This window comes from Euprymna scolopes, chromosome 15 (genome assembly GCF_053919585.1).
Source record: "Euprymna scolopes isolate OS-2025 chromosome 15, ASM5391958v1, whole genome shotgun sequence".
Classification (NCBI taxonomy): domain Eukaryota; kingdom Metazoa; phylum Mollusca; class Cephalopoda; order Sepiida; family Sepiolidae; genus Euprymna; species Euprymna scolopes.
The window spans coordinates 70,979,799-71,001,187 of NC_136496.1; the positions used below are offsets into that span (position 1 = coordinate 70,979,799).

Sequence of the window (21,389 nt, forward strand, 5' to 3'; positions counted from 1 at the left end):
CATGTACCGTTCATAAAATAGGGGCTCATTTTTCTGATTCCAATATCTCTAAAAGTCCCAATGTTTTACAACTTTTTCGGCATAAAATTTCAGATTTTTTGTTAACTTTCATTTATTTTTATTTATTTTTTTACCTTCTCAAAATGCCGGCCCCTAGCACGGGCCGCCCGGGGCGGACCGCCTCGCCCTTGCTACGCCACGGTAGGATGGTAAAGAAAAGAGAATGCGGGAAGATATATCTATGTGTGTGCGTGTATTCATACAAGTTTAAAATGATATACCAACCTTCTGAAACAAAGAATCATGAGGGTGTGTATCCTTCTAAACAAACCAATGTCTTAAATTGCTTTAAATCAACAAAATCATAATACATTATGTTTTGTTTATTTAATTTAAAAAAAAAAAAATGCGGGTTTTCAAAATTTCGGAAGTCTAAGAGAATTTTAATTTTTGCATCAGATTAACAAATAAGTGCAGTAACTTTTTTTTTAAACGTTTATTTTTATTTAACGTTTAATTTGTGGACAAGGTTACTAACTTAAAAGAGACTAATTTTCTTTTTTTTTTTTTTTTAGTTGATATTTGAAGGGAATGGAAATGTGTAAAAGAGGTTTCCAGAGTGATACTGAAACAGTTCTCGAACTCCCAGTAGGTTTGCAACACCAGTCGAAAGGGATGAATGAGAGCGGTCGGTCGTGGCAACTCTACCCAACAAGGAATTCCAGGATACAAACAAATGTGTCCTTGCGAACTTGGTCAAACAGACAGAAATAAGAGAAATGTGAGCAGTCTTGAAATGTTAAACTTCATCTGTTTAAGTGCCTTGTTTCAAAAATAATTTCACTGACCACAGGTCAAACCAGATTTGGCTTGAATCCTTACGTTATTTGACCTACATTGTTGGAAGGATAAATGCACTTAGAAAAGACCTTCACCTCCATACGCGACGGTGCAGAAGTACGAACCCATAGACAAGCTACTAATAGAGATTTTAACAAGGTATTGTTTACAATTTTACTATCTTTCAGAATGCTATCATGACAACAAAGTTAATAATTCTAGAACTGGTGTTTTTGTAAGTGAAGATATGTTTATGACTAACTGCTCGAATGGGCAACCAATTACAGAGAATTAAATCAGATTTTAGTAAAAAAATTTTTTTTAAGTATAAATAAATAATAGCAGAGTGCAACAAGCCATATAAAAAGTAGTATTGGCACAATTAATCGGAATCGAAATTCAGAATTGGGGGGGGGGGGTCGGGAAAATGTGTGCCTATTTTCTGATGCCAAAAACGAATTGTCTTTTTATATGATTTTGTTTAAAGCAAAATCTATTGCTGGTAGTAATGATAAAATAAATATTTATTGATTTTAAACAACCAAGAAAACTAAAATCGATAGATCACCCCTTACAAGTGTGTTTTTTACATTTACAAAAATATGTGCACACTTAACGTGTTTTGATTAAAACTTCTATTTGGCAGGATCTTTATCCCTCATTTTTCCGTCTTTTTTCCCAACCCTTTCTTTCACTTCTGCCAAACCCATTTATGTGTTAAAAATAAATACTCGTCTAATACTATAGTCATTTCTTTAAAATGAATATATTTTTCTAAATTTTACAGAGGATACATCCAGGGAAACACCGAACAAGAAAATATAAACTTCGTGCGTTTTTCGTTTGACATACAAGCACACAGACAATCGCACTTTATATAAATCTCAAATGGAAAAAGCCGATATACCAAAACGATACAATCAAATTGATGGTAAGGTTTTGATATTTTGCTTTATTAAAAGAGTATTAGAAACGAGCAAATTGTTTTTTAATATTTACGACTGAAAATTTTTTTAAAAATGAAGGAATTGACAATATATTTCAGTTTCCTATCCCTCAATTCTAGGAGGGCGGAGGGTATTAATATCCACGCCCACTTTTTTTCTTCCTCACTAGTGTTCCTTAATTATTTAAAACTTTTTGAAATTCCCAGTTGCCATTTTATCTCGTGTATATGTCATAAACTGTACATAAATATTCAACTCTTACGATATCAGTCAATCTGACTGTAATATATGCACTTTTCTATTTCAAGGTTGCGAGAGATGGGTAGAATGATTAGGCCATTTTTATCGCTCCAGGCAGTACCATACTCCCAATGCAATCGTTTACCTATAAAAGAGTTAAATAGGTCTGAAGATGGAAAGGCAAGTCATTGCTGCGAGTTGAATGTTTAGACAGAAGATTGCCATTTTGTTGAATCGGCTATGTTTTTATTTATCTAATGGAGCTGGTTTGAATTGAAGAAAAGGTCACCGGGTTGTATATAATAATACCAACAGCCTCACTATAATAAACTCACTTTATTCAACGTTTAATTTGTGGACAAGGTAATGGAAGATACTACTCACATAAGCGAAAACGCCTCTATTTAGCCAATCAGGTGACGGGACGGGGAAGCAAGAGAAGCTCAAGTTTGTAGATGGATCATTTATATACATATAGCATTAATTTGCATGAGGGAAATTGTGAATATAAGAAGGCCGAAGTGGGGAGGATAGTCGAGTTTTTGAAAGCCAAGAAAGCATAGACATTTAGAAGAGTGGGTACGAATTGCGGCGTTGGTGAGGAACCCTGAAATTTTTTCTTTTTTTGTACATTATTACAGCAGTGCCATAACTATGCAAGGAAAGTTTACATGAAGGAAGGCTTAGACTAAAGACAGAATATTAAAATTCTGAAGAAAGACACACTCAGAGACCTCGACACAAAGAAAGAAAGACAGACACACTCAGAGACCTCGACACAAAGAAAGAAAGACAGACACACTCAGAGACCTCGACACAAAGAAAGAAAGACAGACACACTCAGAGACCTCGACACAAAGAAAGAAAGACAGACACACTCAGACACCTCGACACAAAGAAAGAAAGACAGACACACTCAGACACCTCGACACAAAGAAAGAAAGACAGACACACTCCAAGACCTCGACACAAAGAAAGAAAGACACACTCCAAGACCTCGACACAAAGAAAGAAAGACACACTCCAAGACCTCGACACAAAGAAAGACAGACACACTCCAAGACCTCGACACAAAGAAAGACAGACACACTCCAAGACCTCGACAGAAAGAAAGAGAGACACACTCAAATACCTCGACAGAAAGAAAGAGAGACACACTCCAAGACCTCGACAGAAAGAAAGAAAGACACACTCCAAGACCTCGACACAAAGAAAGAAAGACACACTCCAAGACCTCGACACAAAGAAAGAAAGACACACTCCAAGACCTCGACACAAAGAAAGAAAGACACACTCCAAGACCTCGACACAAAGAAAGAAAGACACACTCCAAGACCTCGACACAAAGAAAGAAAGACACACTCCAAGACCTCGACACAAAGAAAGAAAGACACACTCCAAGACCTCGACACAAAGAAAGAAAGACACACTCCAAGACCTCGACACAAAGAAAGAAAGACACACTCCAAGACCTCGACAGAAAGAAAGAAAGACACACTCCAAGACCTCGACAGAAAGAAAGAAAGACACACTCCAAGACCTCGACAGAAAGAAAGAAAGACACACTCCAAGACCTCGACACAAAGAAAGAAAGACACACTCCAAGACCTCGACACAAAGAAAGAAAGACACACTCCAAGACCTCGACACAAAGAAAGAAAGACACACTCCAAGACCTCGACACAAAGAAAGAAAGACACACTCCAAGACCTCGACACAAAGAAAGAAAGACACACTCCAAGACCTCGACACAAAGAAAGAAAGACACACTCCAAGACCTCGACACAAAGAAAGAAAGACACACTCCAAGACCTCGACACAAAGAAAGAAAGACACACTCCAAGACCTCGACACAAAGAAAGAAAGACACACTCCAAGACCTCGACACAAAGAAAGAAAGACACACTCCAAGACCTCGACACAAAGAAAGAAAGACACACTCCAAGACCTCGACACAAAGAAAGAAAGACACACTCCAAGACCTCGACAGAAAGAAAGAAAGACACACTCCAAGACCTCGACAGAAAGAAAGAAAGACACACTCCAAGACCTCGACACAAAGAAAGAAAGAAAGACACACTCCAAGACCTCGACACAAAGAAAGAAAGAAAGACACACTCCAAGACCTCGACACAAAGAAAGAAAGAAAGACACACTCCAAGACCTCGACACAAAGAAAGAAAGAAAGACACACTCCAAGACCTCGACACAAAGAAAGAAAGAAAGACACACTCCAAGACCTCGACACAAAGAAAGAAAGAAAGACACACTCCAAGACCTCGACACAAAGAAAGAAAGAAAGAAAGACACACTCCAAGACCTCGACACAAAGAAAGAAAGAAAGAAAGACACACTCCAAGACCTCGACACAAAGAAAGAAAGAAAGACACACTCCAAGACCTCGACACAAAGAAAGAAAGAAAGACACACTCCAAGACCTCGACACAAAGAAAGAAAGAAAGAAAGACACACTCCAAGACCTCGACACAAAGAAAGAAAGAAAGACACACTCCAAGACCTCGACACAAAGAAAGAAAGAAAGACACACTCCAAGACCTCGACACAAAGAAAGAAAGAAAGACACACTCCAAGACCTCGACACAAAGAAAGAAAGAAAGACACACTCCAAGACCTCGACACAAAGAAAGAAAGAAAGACACACTCCAAGACCTCGACACAAAGAAAGAAAGAAAGACACACTCCAAGACCTCGACACAAAGAAAGAAAGAAAGACACACTCCAAGACCTCGACACAAAGAAAGAAAGAAAGACACACTCCAAGACCTCGACACAAAGAAAGAAAGAAAGACACACTCCAAGACCTCGACACAAAGAAAGAAAGAAAGACACACTCCAAGACCTCGACACAAAGAAAGAAAGAAAGACACACTCCAAGACCTCGACACAAAGAAAGAAAGACACACTCCAAGACCTCGACAGAAAGAAAGAAAGACACACTCCAAGACCTGGACAAGAGACATCGGATAGAAACGTTGTGCAAATAACACTCAATAGTATTAACAGAAGAATTCACATAATACTGACATTCTCTATTGATTACAACATGTCATCGTCAAATTTAATGTCCACAAATACTTTTCATAAACCACCCCATAAGTAATCAAGTGCAGTCCATACCATTGATAAGTGTTAGTACTCTCATAGTGTTTTTTATCTTTCGACTGACACTTTCAATTTCTTTAACCCTTAGAACCGCTTCGCTTGGTAATCGTAAAAAGAAATAAATAAATAAATAAAACTGGTTCTCTGCATGCAAACACACGTGCACAGACTTTTTTTCCCCCTCACTTAGCATAAAAGCAGGTAGAGTGCTTAAAATCTCGTTAAAATTAAATGAATAGATTGTTAAAATAAAAATAAAGTGTAAAATAAGTCTAAGTGTAGGTAGATCCCTTCATCGAAAAATAAAAAGGGTCCCAAATGGTTAGAGATAGGATTAAGAAAATAGGACCCTTGACGTAAAAACGGCAACACAGCTGCATAATAAAATGAAAGTTATCAGATGTCAAAAAAGTCAGAAATTGAATGGAAAAAAAAATAAAAATATAATTAAAAACATGTCGGCTTCTTTAACTAGGATTACAAGAGAAACGAGAAGGGGCGGACAATGAAAGACACATGCCTGGCTGCTGTCAAGGGGTAATTTAAGTAGGAGGGGAGTGTAAAGGTTGGGCACTATAATACGCCACATGGGGTATAGGGGTGGGTGGATTAAACTGGCACCCGCATTTTTTTTTTTTTTTTTTTACAAGCACACTTAACATTCGTACAGACCCCAGTCACTGTCGCGAAATCTGAGGATTGAGACGTCTTGGTTTTCACACAATCAGTCACAAGCATAGAATGTTATTTGTTTACGTTGGAAGCGTAAAATTCGGCTAAGAATTTTTTTTTTTTTGTCAAACACAGTTGAAGGTGGCATTTTCAATCATTAATAAAAATTCTTCAGATTCTTGTAAAATAAATAAATAAATAACCTCAAGAGACAACTGCTGTCCGATTCAACAATTTTATATACAGTAGGTATGGACAAAAACGGTGGAATAAAGATGGGAGGACATAGTTTTGAAAACCGATTTATCATAATATTTTTGGTAGGTTTCCCATTACTTGAGTCTTAAATCTTTCAAATACGAAGTTAATTTCCAAAAGGAAAAATTTTTGTACACGCGAGAAAAAAAAAAAAAATTATGAAAAATGTTTTCACAGCGAGCTGCCGGCTGCCCTGCCTTAGTTAAGGCAAAACCTGCGGAGAATGCTCTGTTTTACGGTTGTTGTAAAAAAATAAATAAATAAATAAAAAATAAAATAAATTAAAAATGGAACTTAAATTTGGTGCATTTTTACATTACGTCCAACTCATCATCGGTCACATTTGACATGCCAACTTTTCTAGGTTTTCATCTGTACTGATAAGGTTGAAGGTGTCTATTCCGAAAGCCATTCTTAACATGGGGAGGTTGGGAGTGTTTGTTGTAAGCATAGCCGAAAACCTATAAAAGTCGACATTTCCAATGAGCGGTGAGTAAAAAAAAGAAATACCAAAAAGGATATCAAATTGACTTTTTTTCGTTTAAAAATTAAATTATTTCGTTTTTGTTCATAAAATTTTATATTTATATAAAAAATCTTTCGTGCTTTTTATATATAAAAATATTAAAAAAAAAAAACAAAAAAAAAAACACTTAAAAACGGAGCGAAATTTAAATTTCCGTTCCATTTTTACAAGAACCATAAAAACAGAATTTTCCGCAAGTTTTATCCTAATTCAGCTAAATTTTGAAGTTAAATAAATTCATGGTAAAAATCCTTTGAAAGATAAATATTAGTTTTCTGGGTCTATTTCAAAGATAATTAGTAAAGTCCTAAGATATTGAATTTAATAATTTAAAAATCACCTTATTTGTACAAAAAGAATTAACTTAATTAGCTCCCAAAAGCGGGAGATTTTCGCTTCGTTCAACCAAAAGAAAACAATATTAATGCCAAACATATACCATATTACTTTTGTATTTTTCACATTTCATAATATCCAAGTTAGCAAATAACCCCAGGAATAGAGGCATGCAAGGGGTTGCACACACATGCAGATCAATTCCACTGGAAAAATGTGAGGCTTTCCACCATTGTTTATTGGAATGCATAATTTGACCAGAAATATCGGTCAAAGGATTAGAACAATAGACAATGGGAAATTTAAACATTCCAGGGTGAAAGAATGTTTATATATAATAAATCGACACAACAGAAAGCAAGCAGTCGGTCACAAAGAGGATTCGGTCACAGAACGAGAACAAGCTGACACATTTTCTTCATTGACAAAATACCCACACCACTCCATATGCCTTCACTGATGTCAAATTTTATAATGCCAAAACTGTTGTTAGCGTGAAATAAACAAAAATATTTCTATAGATCAGCCGTGTTGTGTTTTATTTGCTGTCATGGTGCTGATATCGGAGACCAGTGACAAAAGTCGATTTATAAATTATACAGACTGAAAAGCATATTTGAACGATCTTAATATAAAAAGAAACTGGAATCTCAAGAACTCAAGCATTTCAGTAATTATACGAGCAATCGGACTCGTGAAAAAGAATTTCAAAAATTACCTGTTGAATATATCCAGTGAACCAAGTGCAAGAAAAACAAACAAACAATTGCACCCAAAGAAACGGTTAGAATCTTAAAAAGATCTCAGTTGGAGTGATCGAAATTGTGGGTGATTGCCTGGCATCTGGTAGGATGCTTCATTCTCACGAAATACAAAAGAAAATTAAAGCAAAAAAAAATGAAAATAATCGTGTTTCCTGTGGTCGTTGGAAATTCTGATGCGATTCTAAAGCCTTTCTGGTTAAAAATTTTTTTATTTATTTACTAAAAACCAAAAGAAGTGCATTTCTTGAAAACAAATAAATAAAAACAACCACTATTCTAGAAAAGAATAGAATAAATTTGAATTTTTGTGACCAACCGATGAACAATTGAAATGAGTTCTTGTTAACTATCATTACAGCCAAAGACATTTTCGACGTTCAATAAATAAAGAAAATCGATAAACGCATTGATAACATTTCAATGCATTATTCAAAAGGAAGATTTTGATAGTCAAAATATTTAACTGGTGTCTTGTAATGGAAAATCAGCTATGGAAATCGATTCCTTTACCTTTGTTAGAAACTTAGGAATAGAGACTGCGTTTATCACCACCACCACCAATTAATCTATTATGAAAATATAATGCAACAAGTGAAGCATGCATGGTCCCCCGTAAGTGCAACGAGGCATAAAAAAAATGACTAAGTTCAGTATCCCCCCCCCATTGAGCCCCCAAAATCCCCAGGGGATGTCAAATCCTGGTGAAAATGAACAAACAGTGCAGTTTTAGGCCTTAACATATGTAAATTTGAGTTCTGCACCATGCAAAAACAAATGACTAAGTCCATCATTAGTCCCCCCACCCACCATTTAGCCTTAAAAGTCCCCAATGCCTTAACATATTTAAATTTGCGTTCAGCACCATGCAAAACTGCTAAATAGACATACATAGAAAATTTGGGACAAATATGATAAAATAGTTCCCAAAATGGAGTTTTTATTAGAAAAATTATTAAAAGAGCCTCTGGGACACACGCAAGAGTTATCCTGAAGTATAGACAAACAAAATTTTCTAGAAATCAGTTAATTACAACTTTTCAGAAAATTTGATAAAAATCAAAGCCATAAATTTTTTTAATAAGCACAAAAGTGTCAATTTTAGCCATTTTAACCCAAAAGGCGCCCCTAGTGGTGCAACCGGAGTTTTCCCAGAGAATCCGTTCTGTTACTTTTTTACTCCCAGATATTACATCCTTCTTAGGAGATTGTCAAGGCGAGCTGTTCTAGAGTGCTCCCTCAGAGTGCAGTGCTGGGGTGCTGGATTAATCCTCACATTAAAGATTTGTCTATTTGTGCCACAGTCGATAAAAAACTACTTCTAGCTTTACCTAACAAGCGTTACCCGGAAATATTTGCTTACATTTTTGTTCTGCCTTTTCCTTAAAAAGAATTTTTTAAAATTTTTTTAAAAATGCAGTTCTCTTTGGAGGGGGGGTATAATTTTCTCTTTTCAATTGGAAAGCTAAATTTAATTATTAGGATATCATTTGGACCTTAAATTGAACTAAATTGTTATAGAACTATAACTAATCGTTTTAATTTGTAAAAAATTATTTGGTGTAAATGGCTTCCAAAACTTTCAATGCTTGAGGATTTGAGGAGAATTTTAAAGCCCAAAATTATAGGAGTTAATCTTGATTAACTGTAAGATCAACTTCTACAATTATCTCTAACAAAAGGGATCGCCAAAGAAAGGATAAACAATTTAAGGGGTTTGCACTATTGTGTGCAAGTTGCCAAAAGTTTAAAACTGAAGGGAGAAACAGTCACTTAAGGAGAACAGGAAAGAAAGTATAGTGTCAAAACAGATACTTTTAAAAAATACCACAAAATCAGCAAATATTTAAAATCGTAAAGCAGGATAAAATAATCAGAGCAGACGATTTTTCTTCAATTTTAAATGACTGCTCTGGATTGGTTAATTTGAGTTATGCGAGACCAATCCATGATTGTGATCAGTTGCAAGCCGTGGTGAACATAGAAATGTTCACCTTTTTATATAATCACATTTTTCATTTGAATACATAATCGATTAATAGTAAATAAGTTATGTAGATGTGAAACAAACACGAAAAGTGGCCACACGGAAATTATGTTTAGTGTAAAATGGATGCTTACTAAATAGTTGGTGTAAATCATATAATCCTTCCTTTTCTAAGAATTAAGAGATTCCAATTAATTACACTGGCCAATATTAATTTGACAATGGTAGATAGCAAACTGCAGAAAAATCTTTCCTTTTTGATAATCTTATATATTCTAAGCTAAATGTCCACTAACAATTAAAATATCAAATTAAAATTATAGGTACGAGTCTACATCCAAGAAAAAAAAAACAAAAAAAAACAATGTAAGTATCCATCACAGAACGAAAGTGTCATATTCCAAAAATCATGTAAATTGATTAAGTAGTTTTTAGTATATAAAAGAAAATTGTTTTAAAATGATTTTTTAAGCGATTAATGTGAAATCTCACAAGTTTGAAATATTATAGAGTGATCTGATCTTATTTTTTTTTTTCAAGATGGCAACATGAGACAATCCCTTTTTGCTTTTTGAAATAAAACTACTTGATCATAATTTTTTGGAATATGACATTTTCGTTCCGTGATGGGTACGTACAGCATAAAGATTTTTCTGCATTTTTGCTTTTTTTTTTAATATTAAGTTGAATTCTAAACAAAAACCAGATAATATTCCCAACTGTGAGAAATAATACAAATTGAATGATGCCTCCTCATTGGTTGCTTAGTTCAATATATTGTTTTAAAACAGTCATTCTTATTGGTTCAATTCAAATATTAACCCGCGTGAGTTGCGGGCCTTTTCAACTAAAAATCAGTTCCAGAAAAAAGGTTGAAGATGCCGGACTCATTTTATTATTAATTTAAGGCCTTGGCACCCAAATTGTCATGGTATCCTTGAGACAATTTAATCTAATGAGTTAATATTTCTTTCTTGATATAATATCGTTTTTTCAGTTAGCAAAGATTGTTGCATTTTGATTAATCACAAAACTCATTGGATGCATCCGAATTACTAACTGATCGTTGTATTAAAAGAACAGTTCTTTATGCCAAGAATAATTACTAATCTTCATAGAACTATACCATTAGGTAAGTGCACCTTTCAATTTGTTGTGTTTTAATTTTTGCTCTCTGCCAAAGTTCTAAGCTATGCGAGAATAAAATTCTCACATAGCAAATTGGAAGGTGCACTTACCTGATGGTATAGTTACAGGTCATTTATTTTTTCTTGCAAAATTTGTTGCGAATCTTGCAGCTCTGTAAGCCTGGTAGTTGACTTCTTGAAGAAGTGGTAGTTGAAGAATCTTCTATGAAGATTAGTAATTATGCTTGGCATGAAGAGCTGTTCTTTTAATACGTAAATTAATTAGTAATTCGGATGCATCCAATGAGGTTGTAATTAACCAAATCAACAATCTTTGCTGACTGAAAAGACAATATTACGTCAAGAAAGAAATACCTAATTTGTTAGGCTAAATTGTCTCAAAGATACCATGACATTTTTGGATACCAAATGTCCCTAAATTAATTAATAAAAATAAAATGAATCTGGCATCTTCAACATTTTTTCTGGAACTTATTTTCAGTTGAAAAGGCCCACTAACGTGCAGGTTAATATTTGAATTCAATCAATAAGAATAGCTGTTTTAAAACAATGTACTGAACTAATCAAGCAATGAGGAGGCACGATTCAATTTGTGTAATTTCTCACAGCACCGTATATAATGAAAACAAAATCTCATTTTTTCCCCTTGGACATAACGGCCAATAATACAATCTTTTGGCCAACAATCAATTGTTAGAGGAAAATGAGATTCTGACAGCCTCTATGCTAAAGTTAAAAAAAAAAAAAAAAAAAAAAAAAAAAAGGCGGGGTGCTTATTCAAATCGACTCTTAAGAGTAAACAAAATACAGAAAAGTATGTACGTACTCGTTACAGAACAAAGGTGCCATATTTCAACAATTATGTAATTTGACAGTTTGTTTTTTTTTTATTCAAGAAAATCAAATTTTACGATTAAGCGAGGCGTAGTGTTTTTGTTGGCCATGATGAAATCCGATGAAATGAATGAGGGGAAATAGTTGAGGTAAAAAAAAAGAAAAAGAAAAAAAGCCCTATGCTTAATACAGTTTAGTAGTAAAATCGCTAAAAATTGTCAATTTTTAATTTATTAGTTAAAAAATAAATAAATAAAAATACTTGATCGATTTACATAATTTTTGGAATATGACATTTGTTCTGTAACGAGTATGTACATCATACAGACTTTATTTGTATTTTCTTTACTTTTAATTGCCAACAAAAGTGCTAATTTGAACAAGCACAAAAAATGTATTATACGCAAATAATTTTTCATTTGAACTTTGATTTGAAACTAAAGATTTTGGGGAAGGGAGTCGACTTGCATTTTATTCAGCATTAAAAACTAAATATATAAATTGATTAATTCTTACTCTAGTCAAGAAAATAAGGTAAAGATAAACGAGTTTCCACATGATTTGAGCATGACTTAAATAGGCATCTCCACAGCTTTGTGTAAAACGTCAACGTTTTACACAATAACAGCAACGTCATCATTTCATGTGTTTACTATTTTCTGTGTTAATTTCTATGGATGAGCATTGGCGCTATAATGGAAGTAACTTTTTTCCTATCAGATTTTCATATTTACATTGTAAAACAAAGATTTCTTTAATGAACTATACAGAGGAGAGTTAAAATTAATTTAACGTATTCTGTTGACACTATGTATATAAAGATAATGTTGCTTAAAGGCTTCATACTTTTTTGGAAAAAAGCACAAAAAATAAAGTTCACCCTCTATCAATTAAAACAAATTTTTTTTAGGCCGATTTCAGATTTTTATTAAATCAAAGGTCATATTTTATTAAATGAATATATTTTTTTTTATTATTGGAAACCAGTTATAAAAAAAATCTTTGTTTAAACTTCATATCACAGAATATTGGAATTTAATACAATTTAAAGCTTTTTAAAAATAATTATTTATGATAATTTTATAATTCTATTTTGTTGTAATTCAAATAATTATATTACTGAGAAAAAAATTATCAAGAAAAGAGATTATTTTTTTTAACATAATAAATATTGATTTTATGTCCAATTCTATTTAAAACTTTAAGGTAAGTGAAATAAATAAAGGGATTTTATTTATATATTACTATTTTTTTTTAATTATTTGATCCTTTCAGCTTTAAAAAAATGTTAATTTTTATGGACCTACATTTATTTTGTTTAGTTTTTGTAACATGAAATATATGGGGGAAGGTTAGAACACCTAAAAAATAATATTTTCTCTAATATATTTAACGAAACCGACTTTTATTATGTAAGTTTATTTAATCTTCTATAATATAAATCTCACCTGTCTGTTTAAATGTATGTATGTATGTATGTTTGTATGTCTTCCTGGTCAAGGTCTGGTGTGGACATGTGTTAAAAGCACACAGATGTCTTAGCATCATACTGTGCTTCTCCCAGACAAATCAACCCCACGTACATGTTGTGACCACTGCCATGCAGACGGGGCTCTGATGAACGGCGAGTCCTGTACCGTATAACTGGACCTCCACTGCCTTGTGGGCCAAGGTTCTTTTAACCAAAGGCTAAGGGTGAGGTAACCCTGACAGAAACCTCTAGAGGAGCTTAGGCTCTGCAAGCTGCGGCATACATGACCCACCGGCGTCTGGGATGTGCTCTGGTGCCCAGCAACCTAAGTTCCAGTCATGGATCAAATGGCATGATGGGTGGAGAGGGCTTCGTAAGCAGTGGTGAAGGCAACCTCTCTAGGAGAAGTAAAACCCTGATATAAAACCTGTGGCGACTGCTGCATCCAATGATGTTGACTTTTTGGTTCAATGTGGCTGTTGTTCAGAGAATGGGATTGTCTCAGTGAAAAGTCTTTCCTCACTATAAAAAGCTTCAACACAGGCATTACTTGATATGTAATGGAATACACATTTTACAATCAGTGTGTATCTCAATAACAAAAAAGCTGGTTGTAGCCTAAAACAACAAACGAACACTCAATGAGGACTGATGCGAATATGGGTGTCAATGGAAATAAAGGCTCTGGAACATCCAAGATCTAGACAAGCACATATGTTCAGGACATCACAGCCTGAACCCGGTCATCAGCAGATGTGCAGGACTGTAGAAGGTTCATAGAAGTGACCGTCCAGCACGTGCTGCTAGTGGCACTCATGTCTGCCTCATTTGAGCTAGAGATGTATTAAGTAATGGCAATACTCGAGAACGAATTTGCTGCCATCATGTCTGCTAAAACTTTTGACAGAGGCAATGGATTCTCACGAGATTGGTATCCTTTTAAAGCTCGATCCTTCAGACAACAAATATTGAAAAATTGGCCAAAAACATTAATTCCTTCACCCTCAACTGGCCATTTTTCTACAGGGAGGGTATGCTTTTTCGTTGACATTTTTTGCAAGTCATTCAAAGTTCACATAAATGACGTCGCATAAAAGGCGTTATTTTGACCGCCCGTGACGTCACAACCACGGTAGGCTCATCGATAAGAGCGGTTTTATTTTTCACCTCTTTTTCCTCTGGCGTGTTACTTTTTTCTTTTTTTCTTTTTTGCTCAATCAACACCTTTACAATCACCACTTTCTTTTCCACCTTCACGTCACGGGTTTGAGCCTGCTTACCTGCCTACTACAACTTATTTTTTTATTTATTTATTTTTTTTGCTCAACACACCTCCAAACACCCGGGTAACGCCGAGCACCCAGGCTAGTCATGAATAAATATCGAAAATTTCAGGAAAATATGACTATTTGATTTTTGCTAGATTTTTAAAACATGGTGTGTTTACAGCTTCAATAACGCCATTACATAAGGAACGTTGTTCTAAAGCGTCGATATTGTAAACACGATTTTTAGTCTCACATTTTCATTATTTTGTATGATGTAAAAAATTTTTTAAATATTAGCAGTTTATTTGAAGCTTCTTTTAAATGTTAGGATAATATTAAATCAAATTACAGTTACATCGGGTTATATGTAGGGGGGAGGTAAAACTGTGGCGCGCGTTGGAGGTACCTACTGTTAAAGAACTTAAATTATGGTTCAGTTACAAAAAAAAATAACACCAAATCATAATAGCAAGTTTTATTACACGCATGAAATACTGAAATGAAAAGAAAAAGCTTTCAATGCCAAGGCAATAAGAATATATTTTAACTGTAACAAAATGCATTTAAATGACTTTTGCTCGCCTGCATTTCCGAGTCCCAAAGGAATTTGAACAACTACGTCTTAAGAATTCCACATGTTGCATTCGATAGGTTTTGTTTTCAAGAGCTAAATGCGAAATGCCCTTGAAAAAACATTGTTTTCTAGGCAAAAACAATCAACAGTCTATGCCATTTCTGAAATGGTCTTTTCACTATTTATTGCGACATGATACTGGTCATTTAAAGCTCTAAGGGGCGGACCTGTACGAGAATGCCCATCCCAAAATGTGTTTTTCATCATTTCTTTTAGGTTTTGTTTTTTTTTTTTTTTTGGGGGGGGGGGGTCCGACTTAAGTATTATATTAGCAAAAAAAAAAAAAATTTAATGACTTAAGGTTCTAATCACGTGACACGTCAGTAAAAAAAAAAAAAAAAAATGGACAGTAAGTCAGGTAGCAATAAAGCAGAACGTTATAATGAGAAAGTGAAACTCATTAAACTCATTTTTGAAACTCATTAAATTTTTTTTTTTTTTTTTTTTCCAAATTGTTTCTGTTAATATGATTACTTATCTACGATAATCACCGAAAAAAAAAAAAAAAAAAAAAAGAAAAAAAAAAATTTTTTAAGTATAAAACACGCATTTTTAAGAGATGGACACTCTCGTACAGGTCCGGTCCGCTCTCTAAGGAGGTCCAACCTCTACGCTTTGCCTTATCTCTTTGAGGAGAGGTTAGTTTATTGCTAATCACCTGAGCTGAGGTGCCTCTACTGGGGAATACCGGCGGGGTTGTCGAAGCATTTTTTTTTATTTTTATTTATTTATTTTTTTTTTTTGCAAATCAGTGTGTCCCTGTCCCATCGGGGATCGATAACTCTTCAAGCCCATTTTCCGACCCTTGTGTCACATTCTTCACCCAGGCCACTATCCTATCAAAGACAAAACCAGCATGGTCTATAAAATTAACCGGGTTGAATTTCTCACTTGTAGTTACTGTCCAGTTTCTTAATGTCCGCCTCTGCACTATGAAGTCTAATGAACATTTTATTGCTGACTGTACCTACCCGGCGTTACCAGGGAGTAAATCGCTTCTCCAAAAACTTGCTATCGGTTAGCAAATCCGCAAATACTTACGCATTTAACGATTTTAAATTCAGAAATCACTTTCTATTCGGCAGCTTAAATCCTAATAAATTCCTTTCAGATTTCAAAGGGTTATAAAAAGAAATTTTCTTCTTTAACTATTAAATATTAAAACATTAAGATTTGTAAGAAAATGATTTTTTTTAACTACTTTAAGTAAAACAGATTTACCTCCCTTAGAACAATGGGTCGAGATTCCGAATTGCCATTTAAATTAAGAATGGTACTTGTGCAGAATGTGCTATTTTATTTTCGTTTATTTGATAGGATTATCAAATTATTTTTAATTTTCATGGCATCTTTTGTTTATTAAATTGTTAGGTGAAAAGAATGTACGAAACACCTTCCCATGTTAAGAATGGCTTTCTAAATATTGTTTCAGCACGACTCGTATTCTGAATAAGTAAGGGACAAAATTTTGTCAAAGAAACATCGAGATTTGTTTGACAATTGATGTAAAATTATTGTCATTGCACAGCTTTTGCTTTCAGAAACAAACTTTTTTATTATTTTTTTTTGCCAGCTAAAAATAATGATATTAGACAAGTGTGGAGAATAATAATTTTAAACCGATGCTAACGTCTAGCTAAAAGTATTCAATACTCGTAACAAATAACACAATAAGGTTATTATTCAGAATTCAAGTTTATTAAAAAAAAAAATAAAATAAAATAAAAAAAATCAATACAAAAAATCTTTATTGCTGTACGTACACGTTACGGAACGAAAATGTCAAAAATCATATAAATTGATTTTTTTTTTTTTTTTTTTTTATACAGAATTTTTTTTTTTTTTTTTTTTTTTTTTAACAATTATTTTAAGTATAAGTATAAGGCTGGTTTTGATCTCTGGTTCGAATTGAGTGCTTTCCTCCCTTATTTATTAAAGATGGCGGATCAAAACAATGTCACGCTTCGTCATAAAATTTGGTTTTCTTAGTTAATGAAAAAAAAAAAAAAAAAAAAAAAAAAAAACTATTTGATAAATTTTACGACATTTTTAGAATGTAATATTTTCTGTTCCATGACGGGTCGGGTACGTACATAAAGATTTTTAGGTATTTGTTTTTAATTAGGTGAATTCTGGACTTGCACTCACAATAAACCAAAAATTAAAAAGAAAAAGAAAAAAAATATATGATTATGACCAGTAAAGAATAAAAGAACGGCTCAAATTGCCAGGTTTGTAAAGCTTTACAAACCTGACAATTTGAATTCGGCTTGAATTTCCTGCAGAACGAACTTGGAAAAAAAAAAAAGGTACATTTCACTTTTGGTTTCTAACCAGCAAATGAAGTCTATTTACGCCCCCCCCCCTCCCCACACACACACACACACACACACGAGGGCAGTTTTTAATGTTGGAAAATCTGGCCCCCTAAAAAAAGCACTCTGGGGTGAAGGAAAAAGAATAAAAAAGGTACTTCTGCAGTTTAACAGACCATGTTATGTTTTTAGATAGGATTTTCAAGTTAAATTAAATCTTTTTATTAAATTGTTAGGTGAAAGTACAGAAGAGTGAACCAAACTAAAGCTCCCCATCCATATAATTACGAATGAGTTTCTAAATAACGTTATTTTCTTCAGCACGGTCCGTAAACTGAAGAAATTAAAAAAATAATAATTTGCCTCATTCTAGACTGAGTAGTGGATAAAGTGTATCAGAACAGATACTATACTTTGATCGTAAGTCAAGTAATACTAAAAAGAAGTTTATTACATACCTCTTCCGCACGAGGCGGAGGGTCCAGCTTCCAGCTAAGGATCACTATAGATAGGATAGTTCGTCGGCAGTGTCAAGAACGGGGTAACCAAGCAATAAATCTAATATCACCCTTGAAATTAAGAATTGGAGGATGGCATTAAGAGATAACAGTTTAGTTTTCCAATTCAAAAGACATTTAAAATTTACTTATTTTTATATTTTAAAGAAAAATATGTGTGTGACTGTGCCACCGAGAACTCAAGGTATTAATACAGTATTTGTTCTAATGCTCCTATTTATAATGCCTCCCCACGGGACAGAGTTAGACACCAGGGTCGTTTTTTAATGTGGAGAAAAGGAACAAAAAAAATAAAAATTGTCTCAGTCGTGAAGGATTTCTCCTCCACTAACAGCGAACAAGAAATTGAAGTGCAGCATCTGAAGAACAGATTTGTTCTAATGCTTGCTACACTTCATCTGCTCTATCATCGGTCATTGAATGAGAAATCCGTCTAGACCAGGGAAATTTTTAATTTTTAGATGACCTGGAGACGGGGTTGAAGGTAACCCCCCCCCCCGACACACATTAGATTCCTCAAAATGACCTAACCTCCAACCGGCTTACATCTTTTTTAACTCGGGAATCTTCAAGTCGAATATGGCAACGTAAACGGAATTACGAACCGAACGCTTCCTTATCTTATTTCCCCACTTTGTAGGAGGTTACATCGGCCGAAACGTTGTGAGTATACGGTAAGTTTTTACGACGTGCCCCTGCCCCAGCGTATTATAAACATCCCAACCTCGATGTAAAGAACGGCTTTTGGAATAAATACCCCCCCCCAACCTCGAAAGCCAGTCTTAACATGTGGAGGTTGCGGGGGTGTTTATTCCGAAAGCCGTTCTTAACATAGGATGGTTGGTGTTGTTTATACTACGGCGTACTACGCTGGGGCAGTGGGGCAGGTGGTAAAAAATACCGAATATACAACCTGACCAAAGAGGAGAATAATACAGATTAAGCCTTATCGAATTATCATGGATTTCCATTCCCACGCATTAAAGTATTTTCTCACATCTCATGGTACGAAATTTGGCCTTAGCATTTTATTTGTAAAATGCTTGAAGCCATCGAAATTATTCTTTTGAAACGGACGGTTCTTACGGTATCACATGAAATATTGACGGTTTTACGCGACAAAGAAAAGGCATTTTATATATATATATATATATATATATATATATATATATATATAAACAGATATAAGAGATTTTCTCTGGTCCCAAATTAGAGCCTGTGTAATCCGGATATAAGAATCCCAGATATGTGTAATCCTTTTATAAGAGAGCTGTAGGGACCAGAGAAGGAGTCTCTTATATCCGGGTTACACTGTATATCAGGTTAAAGGTATTGAAGAGTGATAACTAATGAATTTAACGAGGTTAGTAAGAATGCTCAACAGAAGAGCAAAATATATTTTTATGGTACTAGTGCAGTGCACTTATTGATCCGTGCTGAAATAACATTTAAAAAGCCATTCTTAACATGGGGAGGGGAGGGTGTTTTGTATCTATTCTATACTTTAACCTACCAATTAAATAAAAATAAAAAAACATCATAAAACTTTAATTAAACTTGGAAATACGATTTTTAAAATAGTGCGGATCAGTAAGTGCACTAGCACCATTTTTATCAATCTAAACAAATTTACATGGTCGCGACACTGGACGAGCTAATGTTTCGGACAAATGGTCGGTTAAAACCAGAAGTCCTTGTCAGGCGACTTAATAGAATGGTTTAATTAATTCCACAGAAGAAACCAGTTCTCAAACACACACACACACACATATATATATATATATATATATATATATTATTATTAAATGAAACGTACTATAAACAGAAGAGATGACTGGAAGAATTTCATTGAAGATAGATTTTTTTAAAGAATAAATAATGTGCTACTTCGAAACAATTCGCCAAATATCGCGAAAACGGTCACATTTCTTAGTATTGTTTTACTATTTGAACCCTAGCATGGGGGTGGATGGTAGCAATTTTAAATATTGCATTATTACTACGATTTAAGAGGCAATTAAAAATAAAATATTCACAAATTAAAGTATTTAAAAAATAAATAAAAAAAAAAACTTACATGTTTTTATGAATGACAATCGTGAAATGCCGATGATGAATTAAGAAAAAAAAGTTTCCAACGTCATGTCAACATATCCCAAAATAAAATCAAACCTGCTTCATGGATGTTATTGTTTTCTTTCCTTTTTCTTACGTTAAAAGTAAAAGTATGACATCCAAGCCAGTTAGTTCCTGCTTGAAATTTTTTTAAATCCACTGTTATGAGCGGGGCAAAGTCAACAGTTGTGCGTGTGTGAAATTAGACATTTCAATCTCTTGAGCGTGTGGAGTGAAACTGAACACTTGCTGTAGTAGTCGCGACGCACGCCGTCGTAGATTTTTACTTACTATTAGGACCCGTAACAGGAGTAGTCATAGTAGTGTTTTTATTTATTCTACACACACGTACGTGTATTATTATATTAATTTGAAAATTTTTGTTATTTTACAATTGTCTTTTTTATTTTTTTTAAGGAGTGGACAACTGAAACCAATGAATGGGAGAAAAGGAAGGATCCCGTGTTTGTTTCGCGCTTGTACGCTTTTTTACAAGCGCGACGGATTCTAGTACTGGTTTTGTTTTCCCCCTAACCGGAATAACGTATACGGCATTAACATTCGTACACGTTCATTTCTTTTAACTGCTTTCAGTGCTTTTACTACGACTAAATATAATACCTCTTCTTTATTTTTTTTTATTTTTTTTTTTCTTTTTTTTTTTAATTTTTTTCCATCTCTCTCTCTCTCTCTCTCTCTCTCTCTCTCTCTCCTACTTTCAATTTCTTCAATGCACTACGATTTATACGACAAATCGTTTCTATCGCATAATCACATTTGACACACAGGTTCCCGTCATATCACCGAAGTTAAGCAACGATGCGCCTGGCCAGTACCAGATGGGTGACCATTTGTGGCTTCTAGGTGCTGCTGAGTGCTTGCTTATATCGGCATTTTTTTTCCAGTCGCCCTGGACTTCTCCTTGCCACTGGACTCAAGCAGTGCCAATTCAGGCGAGGTGTGGGTGTGGATTGCGCAACCCTTGCCTCACAATTACACGCGCACGCGCAGCTGCCCCTACAGGGGGTATCCTTTGTCTTTTGAGACTGAACAGGGGCATCGTTTTTATCTCATTTAGAAGACGTTTCTGGATACGCCAAAAACCTGCATCCAGCAATGAGACTCCAATGGGGCTGTGAAGTTAGTTTTTCCTTTGTTTAACTTATCCCCAGGTCCATTCTGACCCAGAGGAGCTGTAGTACCCGTCAATTTCCTATTTATGGGTTAAATCCAAACTATCGTTTACAAACTAAATATTTACGAAATGTACACCTACAAAAACAATGGATTTGCAAACTGATGTTTTTTTTCCCCTCTCTCTTTTACTCTTGTTCACCAAAAGTTATATTGCCATGTGGACGTGATATGTTACTATTTGGGACAATATCTACAGGCA

The 21,389-nt window shown here is 34.4% G+C and overlaps 1 protein-coding gene across 1 annotated transcript in view; it reads right to left on the reverse strand.

The window, feature by feature from the left end:
• LOC145293879 (uncharacterized) overlaps nucleotides 1-20,596 on the reverse strand; it is a 414,014-nt gene extending 393,418 nt beyond the window's left edge. The window contains exon 1 of the mRNA XM_080140635.1: nucleotides 19,956-20,596. The gene's annotated coding sequence lies outside the window, so the exon portion shown is untranslated. The remainder of the gene's footprint in view (nucleotides 1-19,955) is intronic.
• Nucleotides 20,597-21,389: the final 793 nt, after the last annotated feature.